General features: G+C 50.4%; 1 long non-coding RNA gene across 1 annotated transcript in view; it reads left to right on the forward strand.

Annotated features, from left to right (window-relative positions):
• Positions 1-382: 382 nt before the first annotated feature.
• Positions 383-12,989, forward strand: part of LOC146858031 (uncharacterized) — a 33,183-nt gene continuing 20,576 nt past the window's right edge. The window contains exons 1-2 of the long non-coding RNA XR_014979642.1: positions 383-407; positions 3,083-3,207. This is a non-coding gene — a long non-coding RNA (uncharacterized LOC146858031). The remainder of the gene's footprint in view (positions 408-3,082; positions 3,208-12,989) is intronic.

Below are 12,989 nucleotides of genomic sequence, written 5' to 3' on the forward strand. Positions count from 1 at the left end.
ATTTGCTTTGCCAATGCTTGTGTTTTACAGTACTTGAGGAAGCGTTAAAATAATTTATTGTTAGAGCATCACACTTTTTACATTGTTTGCAAAATGTGGCAAAATCCAGGCCGTAAACAGCAAGCTCATGGTTCGAAGTCGTTCAATACGGCGTCCAGGATGATTGTGGGCTGCCCGATGTCCACGCAGGGGACCCTCATAAGAGGGCGGCCCCTTTAGTGCCACAAGATGGCACACGGACAGCCCAGCATTGCGAGACCCCTTCGGGGTTCCGCTTGGTACTTCCGGCCCAGGTAGGGGAAGAGGAGAGGTATAAGTTCCTCCCACCGCCCACCTGGCGGCCTCTTTCTCCTCACCCTGATGCCGTTGGGATGAGCCCCGCGGGAGCTGCCAGCATTACTTGCACGGTGAGTGCATTTGTCCAGTCCCCCCCACCCCCTCCCATCTAGCACCTGGTCTCCCCAACAGGGTTGAATCCGGTGGAAGTGCGGCCCGGTCAGGCGAGCCGCCTTAGGGGGGGCAGGTCTGGTCTGGCAGCTCCCTGGGATGGGTACGGGGTATCCACCGGCCCCTTGCTCGGCCTCACATTGGTGGGGGGTCGGTATTGTTTTGCCCCTTTGCCCGTTCCGGGCTGTGTTTTAACGTACCCAGCTGGCACGACAGTCTGGATCCAGTGGGCATCCTACGATTTTATGGGCCCGGGGAGCAGCGGATCAGCATGGCCCTCCTTCCTGGGCGCCAGTGGGTGGCCTTGTCCCGCACGGGCAGTGTGTGATCCAGTGGCTTGGGGGGGCTGATTGCTATGTTGAGAGCCTGGGGTCTTCCTGCAGTTGGGGGGCAGCGGATGCCACGTGGCCCTCCTCCCAGGGCCGCCTGGCGGGGGGGGGGTGGGACGGGCAGCTCCCGTTCCCTTGAGGCATCTCCGCCGGTCTGCCCCTGGCCCGGTGTGGGCTCCATGGAGGCCGGGTCGGGAGAATGGGGGTGCCGGCTGTGCCAGACACCGAGCTCCCCCACTTTCGGGCACCCGTCCCGGGGAGGTGGATTTTGAGCCGCTCCCCCTCCGTGCAATGTGGGGCCGGGGGCGGATAGGGCCTACGGGGCCTATGAGTGCGGTTGGTCCCTCGACTCTGCAGCCAGCTCTTAAGGGGTAGATCAGGGTTCGCCCCTGACAGTAATTACTCGGCTGTATCCATCGCCACTCCACGGCCGAGTATGGGTAGCATGGCTGTGTGTTTATGGATTGTATTGTCGTGGACATTACAGCGATCACGATTGCTCAGGTGCGGTTGGGCGTGAGGCTAGAGCGGACAACTATAGCGCTGTGAAAGCGGGTCCGAGCCTGATGCCTGCCCGACATCCGGGATTAAAAAAAAAAAGAAAATGTACACGCCATGATGATGTTGGCGATATCTAAAACTGAAAATCGAGTCACTCACTTTAAATTACCCAGAAGCAGTGACGGGTGCCATCTACGGAGCTTTAGGCCCGGGGCCGGATCAAGCACGTGGCGATTCCCCCCACCCCCCGCGCCGTAATTATGTGCAATGCAACATGCATTCAAGCCCTCTGCCCCCTGTGCGGTAGCCCTCTGTGCAGTAACTTTGGCGCTTCTGCCGCACTTTGACTGGGCTTGGGATGAGGGGTGCATGTATGCAAGATGAAAACTAACAGGGGTGGAAGCCTGAGGGTCACCCGCATCGCACTTGGTGCCATGCGAATTCCGCGCCATTTTCGCCCTCTCCACCGGCACCTGGTGGGAAGCTACCTGATTTCTCGCACACTAATTCATCTTAATTATAACCTCTAAAAGCGGCATGCAATCTATGAACGCGAGCGCTTCATAGCTCAACTGGGATAGAAGCAAGGCTCTATCAAGAGCTCGTGTAGCGTTTCACAAGGTAGCAGATATCCTACACTTCCCCTGCCTCCTCCAGGATACCGTGTGCAACGGTTTGGGAGGTGAAGTCGGAAAACTTGTCCAGCGTGGGGGTGTATCTGCGAAATGCCAGTGCCTGCATTGCTGGATTCTTAGCACATAAAATATTTCACCATTGTGAGAAGATTGTTGCTCAAATTATGGGGTTGGTAAAACTCCAAAGCTCCTCATACACGGGGATGTTCATGCATATGGCCGTAGGGAAGGAAGACACGAAGGACAGTTTGTAATAATAGGAATATGGAGACAGATGACTCTTCAGCATAACAGCTGGAACACTGTTAGTTATCGGGCTAGGTGAGTTTCTTACGGTCGACTGTCCGTTAATTGGTTTAACACTGTGATGTAAATGATGACAATTACATGCAGTCATCTACGGAGTTTAGATTGATATACAATTGGAAATTGATTACTGCAGGGAGAGGGACACAAACATGTTTCTCCCCGGCCACAGAAGGGATAATGATACACGCGTCACATACTTGAACAAGCATTAAGTTACAGCGTCCTTTGTTTAAAACGCTGTTAGTTACCCTCTTGGTTCAGTCCCCTCGAGGAACGGGTTGTGGGTACGTGATTGAAACATCAATGTTCCCACGTTGAAATGCACAAACGGAAAGGTTCTTAACTGGAAATTAAACAAGTGCACTTTCCTGTGCCTGCAGCATGTGGTCGGAGTCTTGGCTCGACTCTCAAACCATTGATCTTTGGCATATCCCTATCTCCCCCGGGTCTACAATACTTGACTGTGTCCTTATGGAAGGTAACGGGTCCTCACGTGGAGCGCTCCATTGCCTACTGGGCGGGTTCCCGCTATAGGAAGCGGCTACAACTAGTGCAAAGGATATCAGGCAGAACTCGGTTAAATGAGAATGTAGCAATGTAATAACCTCGGGTTTGACACATAGGTTGGAGTATTCCCGAACACCTTAAGGCGCCTGGCCAACATGTTCCTAATTTCAGTATATTAGAACGGTTCTACGACCATCAATCAATCAATCAATCACATAATTTGTCGAGCGCACTTCATACCCGGTAGGGTTTCAAGGCGCTGGGTGGGGGGAAGGGGGGGAGGTGCTGTTACAGGTCGAAGAGCCAGGTCTTGAGTTGTCTCCTGAAAGTCAGCAGGTCTTCGGTTTGTCGCAGGTCGAGGGGGAGGCTGTTCCAGGTCTTGGCGGCGTGATGGGAGAAGGACGTGCCTCCGGAAGTGGTTCTCCGGATGCGTGGGACCGTGGCCAGTGCGTGGTCAGCGGAGCGGAGATTCCTGTTGGGTACGTAGAAGAAGAGTCGACTGTTGAGATAGGCTGGGCCGGTTTTGTGGAGTGCCTTGTGTGCGTGGATCAGGAGCTTGAAGGAGATTCATTTGTCGACGGGGACCAAGTGCAGGTTCCTCAGGTGGGGGGTGATGTGGTCGTGGCGCGGGACGTCGAGGATCAGGCGTGCGGAGGCATTCTGGATTCTCTGTAATCTGCTGATGAGCTTGGACGGGGCTCCAGCGTAGAGGGCGTTTCCGTAGTCGAGTCGGCTACTGACTAGGGCCTGGGTGACTGTTTTCCTCGTGTTGGTCGGAATCCATTTGTAGATCTTGCGGAGCATGCGGAGGGTGTTGAAACAGGTGGAGGAGACTGCGTTGACTTGTTTGGTCATGGAGAGTTTCGAGTCGAGGATGACTCCCAGGTTGCGTGCGTGGTCGGTGGGGGCCGGGGGGAACCCCAGTGAAGTGGGCCACCAAGAGTCGTCCCATGCGGAGGGGTTGGATCCGAGGACGAGGATTTCCGTCTTGTCTGTGTTCAGTTTGAGGCGGCTGTCCTCCATCCAGTCGGCGACGGCCTTCATTCCCTGGTGGAGGTTGGATTTGGCGGTGAGGGGGTCCTTTGTGAGGGAGAGGATCAGCTGAGTGTCGTTGGCGTAGGAGATTATGTTGAGGTCATGCTGTCGGACGATGCGTGCTAGTGGTGCCATGTAGACGTTGAACAGTGTCGGGCTGAGGGAGGATCCTTGAGGGAGGCCACAGATGATCTTGGAGGCCTCGGATCGGGACGGGGGGAGGCGGACTCTCTGCGTTCTGCCGGAGAGAAAGGAGGTGTTCCAGTCCAGGGCCTTGTTACGGATCCCTGCGTCGTGGAGGCGCGTGCGTAGTGTGAGGTGGCAGACGGTGTCGAAAGCGGCAGAGAGGTCCAGGAGGACGAGGGCCACCATCTCGCCGTTGTCCAGCAGTATCCTGATGTCGTCTGTGGCGGCGATGAGGGCGGTCTCGGTGCTGTGGTTGCTGCGGAATCCTGATTGGGACGGGTCTAGGATGTTGTTGTCTTCGAGGTGCCGGGTGAGCTGGGTGTTTACTCTCTTCTCGATGACTTTAGCTGGGAACGGAAGCAAGGAGATGGGCCTGAAGTTCTTGAGGTCGCTAGGGGCTGCCTTGGGTTTCTTCAGTAGGGCGTTGATCTCTGCATGCTTCCAGATCTCAGGGAAGGTGGCGGTTTTGAAGGACATGTTGATGATTTTGTGCAGGTGGGGAGCGGTGGACTTGCTGGCTTTGTTGAAGATGTGGTGCGGGAGAGGGTCGTATGGGGATCCGGAGTGGATTGTTCCCATGGTCTTGATTGTGTCCTCGATGCTCACGTTGGCCCAGGTTGTCAGGGTGTCGTGGGCGGTGGGGTTAGGTGGGTTCGGTGCAGTGTGGTCGGCGGGGGTCGTCCGGGGTCTGAAGCTGTCATGGATGTCGGTGATTTTCCGGTGAAAGAAGGTGGCGAGGGAGTCGCACAGGGCTTGCGATGGTGGGATGCCGTTGGCGTTGGAGCTGGGGTTGGAGAGTTCCTTCATGATGGTGAAGAGCTCTTTGCTGTTGTGTGCGTTGTTGTCAAGGCGGTCTGTGAAGGAGGTTCTTTTGGCGGTGCTGATGAGGTGGTGGTGGTTGCGGATGGCGTCTTTGTGGGCAGTGCGGCTGTCTGGCGTCTTGTCGTTGGGTGACACTTCACCATCACTATTGAGCATGCAGGTGGTTAGCAGTCTGGCCGTTCCTGCTTTGTTCGTTAAAATGGCCTGTCCACGACTGTATGTGCTGTCTGTCAGTGGTAAGTAATATGCAGTCAGAACTTGGCTGACCCTGAATATGCAATCTTTTAATACACCTCAGATGGGAAAAGAGCTTGATGGGTTGGAAATATCATTCAATCACCGTGACTGTATTGAGTTGTTTACCTAACAATAGTAGAATGGAAGACAACTGTTCGTATAAATGGAACCCTGTTGGCCGCCAGTGGTCACCTGCAGGTTAGCAGCATATCATATACGTTTATGAAACGGGAGGTGGTACATGAACAATGATATCAAGTGAATTTTAGGCAGGGGAATCTTTAAAAAAATGAACGTAGGGTAAGCAGAATGGGGTATTCTTGAACAGGACTATGCGTCTCAAACGTCGTACCTTTCAGGGGCCATGGCCTTTTCCATCCCCTCTTGGTCCCTGACTAGGGGAGTGGTGGAGTGATTTGCGATTAAGTGGATCATGTGCTCCATATACAGGCTTGGGGCTACATTTTGACACTGTAGTAGCACAATCAGGATACTAGGAGCATTACAATAGGGTGGAGAGAATTCAGGTGTTACGAGGCAACAGCACCCTACCATGCACTGGTACTAATATAACCCATGTTCAATAATAGGAGAGTAAGTTGAACTATCAGTTTCACCACATGGGTCAACAACCTTACATTGTGTAACAGTTATCTGATGCACAACCCCTGTCACCAGAGGGACCCCGGATAGGGAACATATTAGTTTCATAATTTTTAGTTTGCTTAAAATTTCAACTGGGGGAGGACAAGCGGGCCTTAGGTGGCGTAAATTCAAGCCATGTCTACATGTCTATTGGCTGGCGCAGCACTTGGTCATCAGTCTGTACCTTGTACTGGGTATCATCCAGGTTAGGGGGCACATTAGGGCTTAGCCACCCCAAAATGATATGCACAAACTAGCACACAGTGCATTAAGGTTTGGTAGTACACAGAACTAGGGTTGTCTCACTGGGCACACTCACTGCCTGTGCATTGTGCTTTGGCCGGTTTGTTTCATCTTTTCATAGGGAAGAGATATGTGGGGTACCTAATTCTTCACAGCATAGCATATAGAGGTGGACGCAAACTGGGTTGTTACCCATTAAATGTTTTATAACAAATGCTTGGGCATCTGCAGCAGTGAGGGATGCTTCCTGATTGCCTAGGACTGGAGGGTTAGTAGCACTCCCCTCCGCCAGGCCCACGGGGCTTTCAGCCGAAGGGTCACAGGCTCGAGCAGGTCAAAAGGGGATTTCTGCGCAGTGCTTGTAGAATGTCACGTACCATTAGGGGCATGTCATTACTAAATGTGTTCCAAAGTTTTGGGGTCAAACTGGGTTGGATCAGAAAGTTAAAGTTAAAGCACAAATTGACTGCAATGTGTTAAAGAACATTTGGCATCCCCAATATGCAAGAAAAGGCAGCTATTGTTACATATGGTTCCCCTCCTGCTCCCACTGTCTTGTTTGCTGCCTGGAATACTAGAAGAAGTTTGGGAGGGCAAGACTTCACCTAGGGTGGTGACCGGCTTAATTTGATTGACAAATCCAAAATGTTTCACGTTTACTAACGGGTGAAATTCTCAGCTGCCTGTGCAGAGTGTTTTCATATGCACAGTATTATTAAGTTAAATAATCGCTGTGTTGACTGGTGCAACCAGCGGACGTTTACGCACCAAGGCATTTTTGCAGTGGTGAATGTTGCTATGATGTAAGGATATAAAGGTTAAATTGGACTACCAGGTCCCGCTGGGGGTCTGCCAATTGGCCAGTTACGGGTTAAATGTGAATTCAAAGGGCATAGGGCGGGGCACGGCAACAAAAAATAAAAAATAAAATAAAATAACCTGGGCCGATTCAGCTGTTGGGTCTGGTGGTGGTTTGACTTTATGGTCTTAGGATCTAACCCCCGTTGTGTTCAAGCAACCCTGCTTCCTTCTGTGATTGGTAAATTGAATAGCAGTAAGCATGGTAAGAAATATCTCTGATTCAGCTGCAACATGCCTACAGGAACACTTGCACTTCAGAAATACACAAGGGTCCTGCTCCAACAAGCACTATACACAGATAACTGGGAAAGGAAGTAAGACGGGCCTGATAACTTACTTCTACCTGCATTGCACCTGTCGGGGGTGATTTTCAAAGGTTTTGCACTCCAGTCAGGCAACGTTGACACCCATCCACACCAAGCCGATTGTTTAAGGTCATCCGGGGCCGCATATACACAGCCCAGTAACAGGCCCCTGTGGTTGTCAGTGTCGGGAATTACTAAATTCAACTGAACAGGAGGCGTGACCGTGGTTCACACTAGCAGAAGTTTGGGAGTGCAAGACTCCACCTAAGGGGGTGGCAGGCTGAATTTGAGGGACTAGTCCAAAATGTTTCACAGCAACTGCACGTGGGAGAGTGTCAATTACCTGTGCATAGTTCAGTCAGATACTCAGTATCATATTAAGTTAAATAATCAGCGGTAGTTGCAAGCAGCTGCGCACAAGGCCAGCAGCACGCAGCCTGGGAAGCCTGGGGGCGAATACCACTGGTTAAACTGTAAAGACAAAATTACTGTACGAAAGGAGGGATGCATGGCTAGTACAGTAAGACGCCCTTGCTTAAAGTCGCATACTCCATGGTGGGGCAGTAACCAACCGGCACTGGGATCCGTAGATGCTAATAGGTACTGGTACTAATATAACCCATGTTCAATAATAGGAGAGTAAGTTGAACTATCAGTTTCACCACATGGGTCAACAACCTTACATTGTGTAACATTTATCTGATGCACAACCCCTGTCACCAGAGGGACTCCGGATAGGGAACATATTAGTTTCATAACTTTTAGTTTGCTTAAAATTTCAACTGGGGGAGGACAAGCGGGGCCCATCCGGACCCCATGCTTGGGAATAGCAGCAGTTATCTCTTGGCAAACTTTGAGCCGGAGCTGGACAGCTTCTAGCAAGTCGGAAGGTCACAGATCTTGGGCCTTTTCACATTTCTTTTCCTCCTAAACAGTTAAACATGCATGGGCAGGGCCATGGAATAGATGGACAGAGGACAGTAGTGCCTGAAACTACAACCTCAGTCGCCTGTCCCCTAACTGAATTGCATCGTGATGTACAAGGATGACTATCACATTCATTCACCTTCAGATCTTTTGTTGATACACAATTGGGAATTGAATAATGCAGAGGGTGGGACACAAACAGATATTTCACCCTGCCACAAAAAGTCACAGTGATGTACAAGTTCATATTCGACCCAGGCTTTATTTTACAGCCTTTTGTCTTATACCACACTGGAAAAAGTTGCCCATGAGCATTAATAAAGTGGTGCAATGACCTACTACTGCCAAACCCAAAGCCTAAACAAAGTAAGGAACTTGATAGCAGATAGGGACGCCAGCATGGCGACACAGCATCCGTCAGTGCGGATGACGGATGGGTTTGTAGGATAAGGACTTGGTGATCCACCCTCGTCTTGGCAGGCGAGGTGGCACACCGAACTGCCTTGTAGGGCATGAGTTAGCGTAAATTCACGCCATGTCTACATGTCTATTGGCTGGTGCAGCACTTGGTCATCAGTCTGTACCTTGAACTGGGGATCATCCAGGTTAGGGGGCACATTAGGGCTTAGCCACCCCAAAATGATATGCACAAACTAGCACACAGTGCATTAAGGTTTGGTAGTACACAGAACTAGGGTTGTCTCACTGGGCACACTCCCCGCCTGTGCATTGTGCTTTGGCCGGTTTGTTTCATCTTTTCATAGGGAAGAGATATGTGGGGTACCTAATTCTTCACAGCATAGCACATTAAGGTGGACGCAAACCGGGTTGTTACCCATTAAATGTTTTATAACAAATGCTTGGGCACCTGCAGCAGTGAGGGATGCTTCCTGATTGCCTAGGACTGGAGGGTAAGTAGCACTCCCCTCCACCAGGCCCACGGGGCTTTCAGCCGAAGGGTCACAGGCTCGAGCAGGTCAAATGGGGATTTCTGCGCAGTACTTGTAGAATGTCACGTACCATTAGGGGCATGTCATTACTAAATGTGTTCCAAAGTTTTGGGGTCAAACTGGGTTAGATCAGAAAGTTAAAGTAAAGCACAAATTAACTGCAATGTGTTAAAGAACATTTGGCATCCCCAATATGCAAGAAAAGGCAGCTATTGTTACATATGGTTCCCCTCCTGTTCCCACTGTCTTGTTTGCTCCCTGGAATACTAGAAGAAGTTTGGGAGGGCAAGACTTCACCTAGGGTGGTGACCGGCTTAATTTGATTGACAAATCCAAAATGTTTCACGTTTACTAACGGGTGAAATTCTCAGCTGCCTGTGCAGAGTGTTTTCACATGCACAGTATTATTAAGTTAAATAATCGCTGTGTTGACTGGTGTGACCAGCGGACGTTTACGCACCAAGGCATTTTTGCAGTGGTGAATGTTGCTATGATGTAAGGATATAACGGTTAAATTGGACTTCCAGGTCCCGCTGGGGGTCTGCCAATTGGCCAGTTACGGGTTAAATGTGAATTCTAAAGGGCAAAGGGTGGGGCACGGCAACACAAAATAAAAAATAAAATAAAATAACCTGGGCCGATTCAGCTGTTGGGTCTGGTGGTGGTTTGACTTTATGGTCTTATGATCTAACCCCCGTTGTGTTCAAGCAACCCGGCTTCCTTCTGTGATTGGTAAATTGAATAGCAGTAAGCATGGTAAGAAATATCTCTGATTCAGCGGCAACATGCCCAACAGGAACACTTGCACTTCAGAAATACACAAGGGTCCTGCTCCAACAAGCACTATACACAGATAACTGGGAAAGGAAGTAAGACGGGCCTGATAACTTACTTCTACATGCATTGCACCTGTCAGGGGTGATTTTCAAAGGTTTTGCACTCCAGTCAGGCAACGTTGACACCCATCCACACCAAGCCGATTGTTTAAGGTCATCCGGGGCCGCATATACACAGCCCAGTAACAGGCCCCTGTGGTTGTCAGTGTCGGGAAATACTAAATTCAACTGAACAGGAGGCGTGACCGTGGTTCACACTAGCAGAAGTTTGGGAGTGCAAGACTCCACCCAAGGGGGTGGCAGGCTGAATTTGAGGGACTAGTCCAAAATGTTTCACAGCAACTGCACGTGGGAGAGTGTCAATTACCTGTGCATAGTTCACTCAGATACTCAGTATCATATTAAGTTAAATAATCAGCGGTAGTTACAAGCAGCTGCGCACATGGCCAGCAGCACGCAGCCTGGGAAGCCTGGGGGCGAATACCACTGGTTAAACTGTAAAGACAAAATTACTGTACGAAAGGAGGGATGCATGGCTAGTACAGTAAGACGCCCTTGCTTAAAGTCGTATACTCCATGGCGGGGCAGTAACCAACCAGCACTGGGATCCGTAGATGCTAATAGGATCATTGGTAAGATACACATGACTCCCTGGTCACGGGGGGTAGGTAGGTCCCACCCTGAATTTTAATGCGACTAGAAGGCAAGCTGAATGTGGTTTTGAGGGCAATTATTACAGGCATAACAAAGTGTACTGGGTCTCTAGCTGGATTGAGCTCCAAGGGTCACAGGATCGAGCTTTAGAAGCAAACCTGGCAGGCAGAGGAAGTTGTCAATCCGAACAGGGTACGGGTGCGCAATACGAGCATTCCTGGTCACCATGGTTTAACAATCAAAAAGGTCCGGTGCAAATGTCTGGTCAACTGCAGCGGACTATGGGCCTGCTCTAGGGGCAGGTTTCGGGTTGCTTCAGTTAAGCACAGTATTCCTTGCCCCGATAGCCTCAGCAGATAGGCTGGTTGTGGAAGCGGTCATCTAACAAGGATACTGCTGTCCCATAATATAGCTATGCTAAGAGTAGAGCTCCCTCCTGGGAGGCCATCTAAGTCCTACCGATAAAGTGAGGCAGCTGTACCACCTAGGGAAGTATAAATAGCTCCATGCGGTTTCCCAGACGCAGTTTGCCGGGATGGGGTTCCCCGGAATGACATGGAGCAGCACCGAACAGATCAGGGCAAAGACTGGCGGGAGGGGAAGGTTTCCCTAACAGCGTGGTGATCCACTTAGGTGGCCCTACCTCACTGCCATGGGTAAGGGGGCATTGTTGCAAGCAATGAAGGCTGACCTAGGTCCTGGGATTACAAGATATTAAGTTGAGAGCTGTATTGAGCATCAAGGATCACAGCTGGTTAGCAGGTATGTGTGTATCTGTGATCGAGCTTTAATTAAGCAAGCCTGGTAGGTGGAGTACGTTGTCACTCCAATTGGTTGCTGTGACTGCCATAGTGTGCGCAATGCAAACAGCACAGTTCGCCATGGTTTAGTATCACAATGGTCTGGCACATGTCCTGTCAACGTCAACAAAGTAGAGGCACTCGGGTCCCAGGACAGGTAACGGGTAGCTTCAAGTAATGCATGAAATTCCCCGCCCGCATAGCCATAGTATTTGGCTGGGTGGATGCGCTCCTCTAAGCAAGTGTGCTCCTGTTCCATAAATGCGGAAAACGAGTGCTTGGGAACACTAAATGCACATGTAAGGAGGAATGCCGGCCTTGGTGGGGGGGCCCTGGCTGCGACGGTCGCCACACTCAGGGCTGTGGCGGAGTTACAGGGCGATCCAGAGGCAGAAAGGTACTCAGGGGTACCCTCTTCTTGAGCACAAAGGGTGCTGAGGCCGAATATCCCCAGGAAGTCTGTGCGGTGGACGCTGAGGTGCGACGGCGCCCCGTCTGTCCTATGGGTGGTTGGAAACCTGTACAACAGGGGGTCGCTTGAACGCTCCACCCCTCGTAGGGGGGTGGCGTGAGTAATGTGGTGGACCGACAGTTCACCGGAGGTGGGAGGGGCTATCCCCTCACCATAACCGCTAAGCACTGTTTGGCCAAGGACACAATGCAAGTTGGCCCATCAGGTGGTAGGCCGCGAGGGGCGGCTTGCCTTTGGATCACCTGTAAAATAACCCACCATGTTAGCATAGTTGGTATGCTAATAAACCTGCAGCAATTTTCTCCACGAAAAAGGTGTTGTGTCTGTTTAATTATTCGGTATGGTGCTGCATGAGGGGAGGTGAATGTTGCCGATATTGGCACTATCCATTCGGTGTTCCTTCGCAACAGCAGATGTAGAGAGCCACAGCCTATTCTGTGTTTGAGGGATCTGGGTTAACCGGTTATGAAACCTTGCCACCTAGAGAAAGCGTTATAGTATGATTAGATGAGATTCCATTTCCGGTTTCCTGTGAAGAGCCGAGAGAACTGTAAAGATGCCATCGTTATGCATCCTCCGTTTACAGCCCTGCGCCCTGGTGACTTCCCAGCACATCTCTGGTTCCACTCGCTTTCCATCGGGGATGAGCTTTGAAAACAAAAATGCCATCAAATTCCTAACATGGATGTTCACTTTAATGCAGCATTTAATCCGAGCGTTCAAAAGTTAATCTGTTGTGCAAAGAGCGGCTATTTTATGTGTGGGTGTGGGTGGAGGGGAAGCTCATATTCTGTCTACTGGCATTGTCATCCTGCAAGCGCCTAGTGCTCTTTGCTTTTCTGAGTGATTTGTTACCGCAGTGTGTTTTTGCTGTTTGTGAATTTGAGTTTATTGTGAATTTAAGATTATTCATCAACATTTTAAGTCTATAAATTGTTTTACAATATGTCAAGTATGTATACACCAGACCTTTTTAGGACATCTATCAGTCAACCTTAAATGCTACCATTAATCTGATGTCTTGTCTCTAATCTTGTTGCTTTACAGGATTGAAGTAGTTGCGATAGTCACAGCAGCGCTGGTATTGGCTGTTGGTATTACTTTGTGCATTGTTTTCATACGGTTTGGCTGCCACTGTGTAGCGTGGACTTGCTCGCTGTTCTAAGTGCAAGTGAAGTTTTTTGCAAAAAATACCAAGGTCTTCCTCCAGGTGCTTGGATACCACATATGTTGGTCACTCCCCTTCCACTCCCAATCCGCAATCTCCCGTTGTCTGTGTTGTCCTCAA

The sequence above is a fragment of the Triturus cristatus genome, chromosome 3_2 (assembly GCF_964204655.1).
Source record: "Triturus cristatus chromosome 3_2, aTriCri1.1, whole genome shotgun sequence".
NCBI classification, from domain to species: domain Eukaryota; kingdom Metazoa; phylum Chordata; class Amphibia; order Caudata; family Salamandridae; genus Triturus; species Triturus cristatus.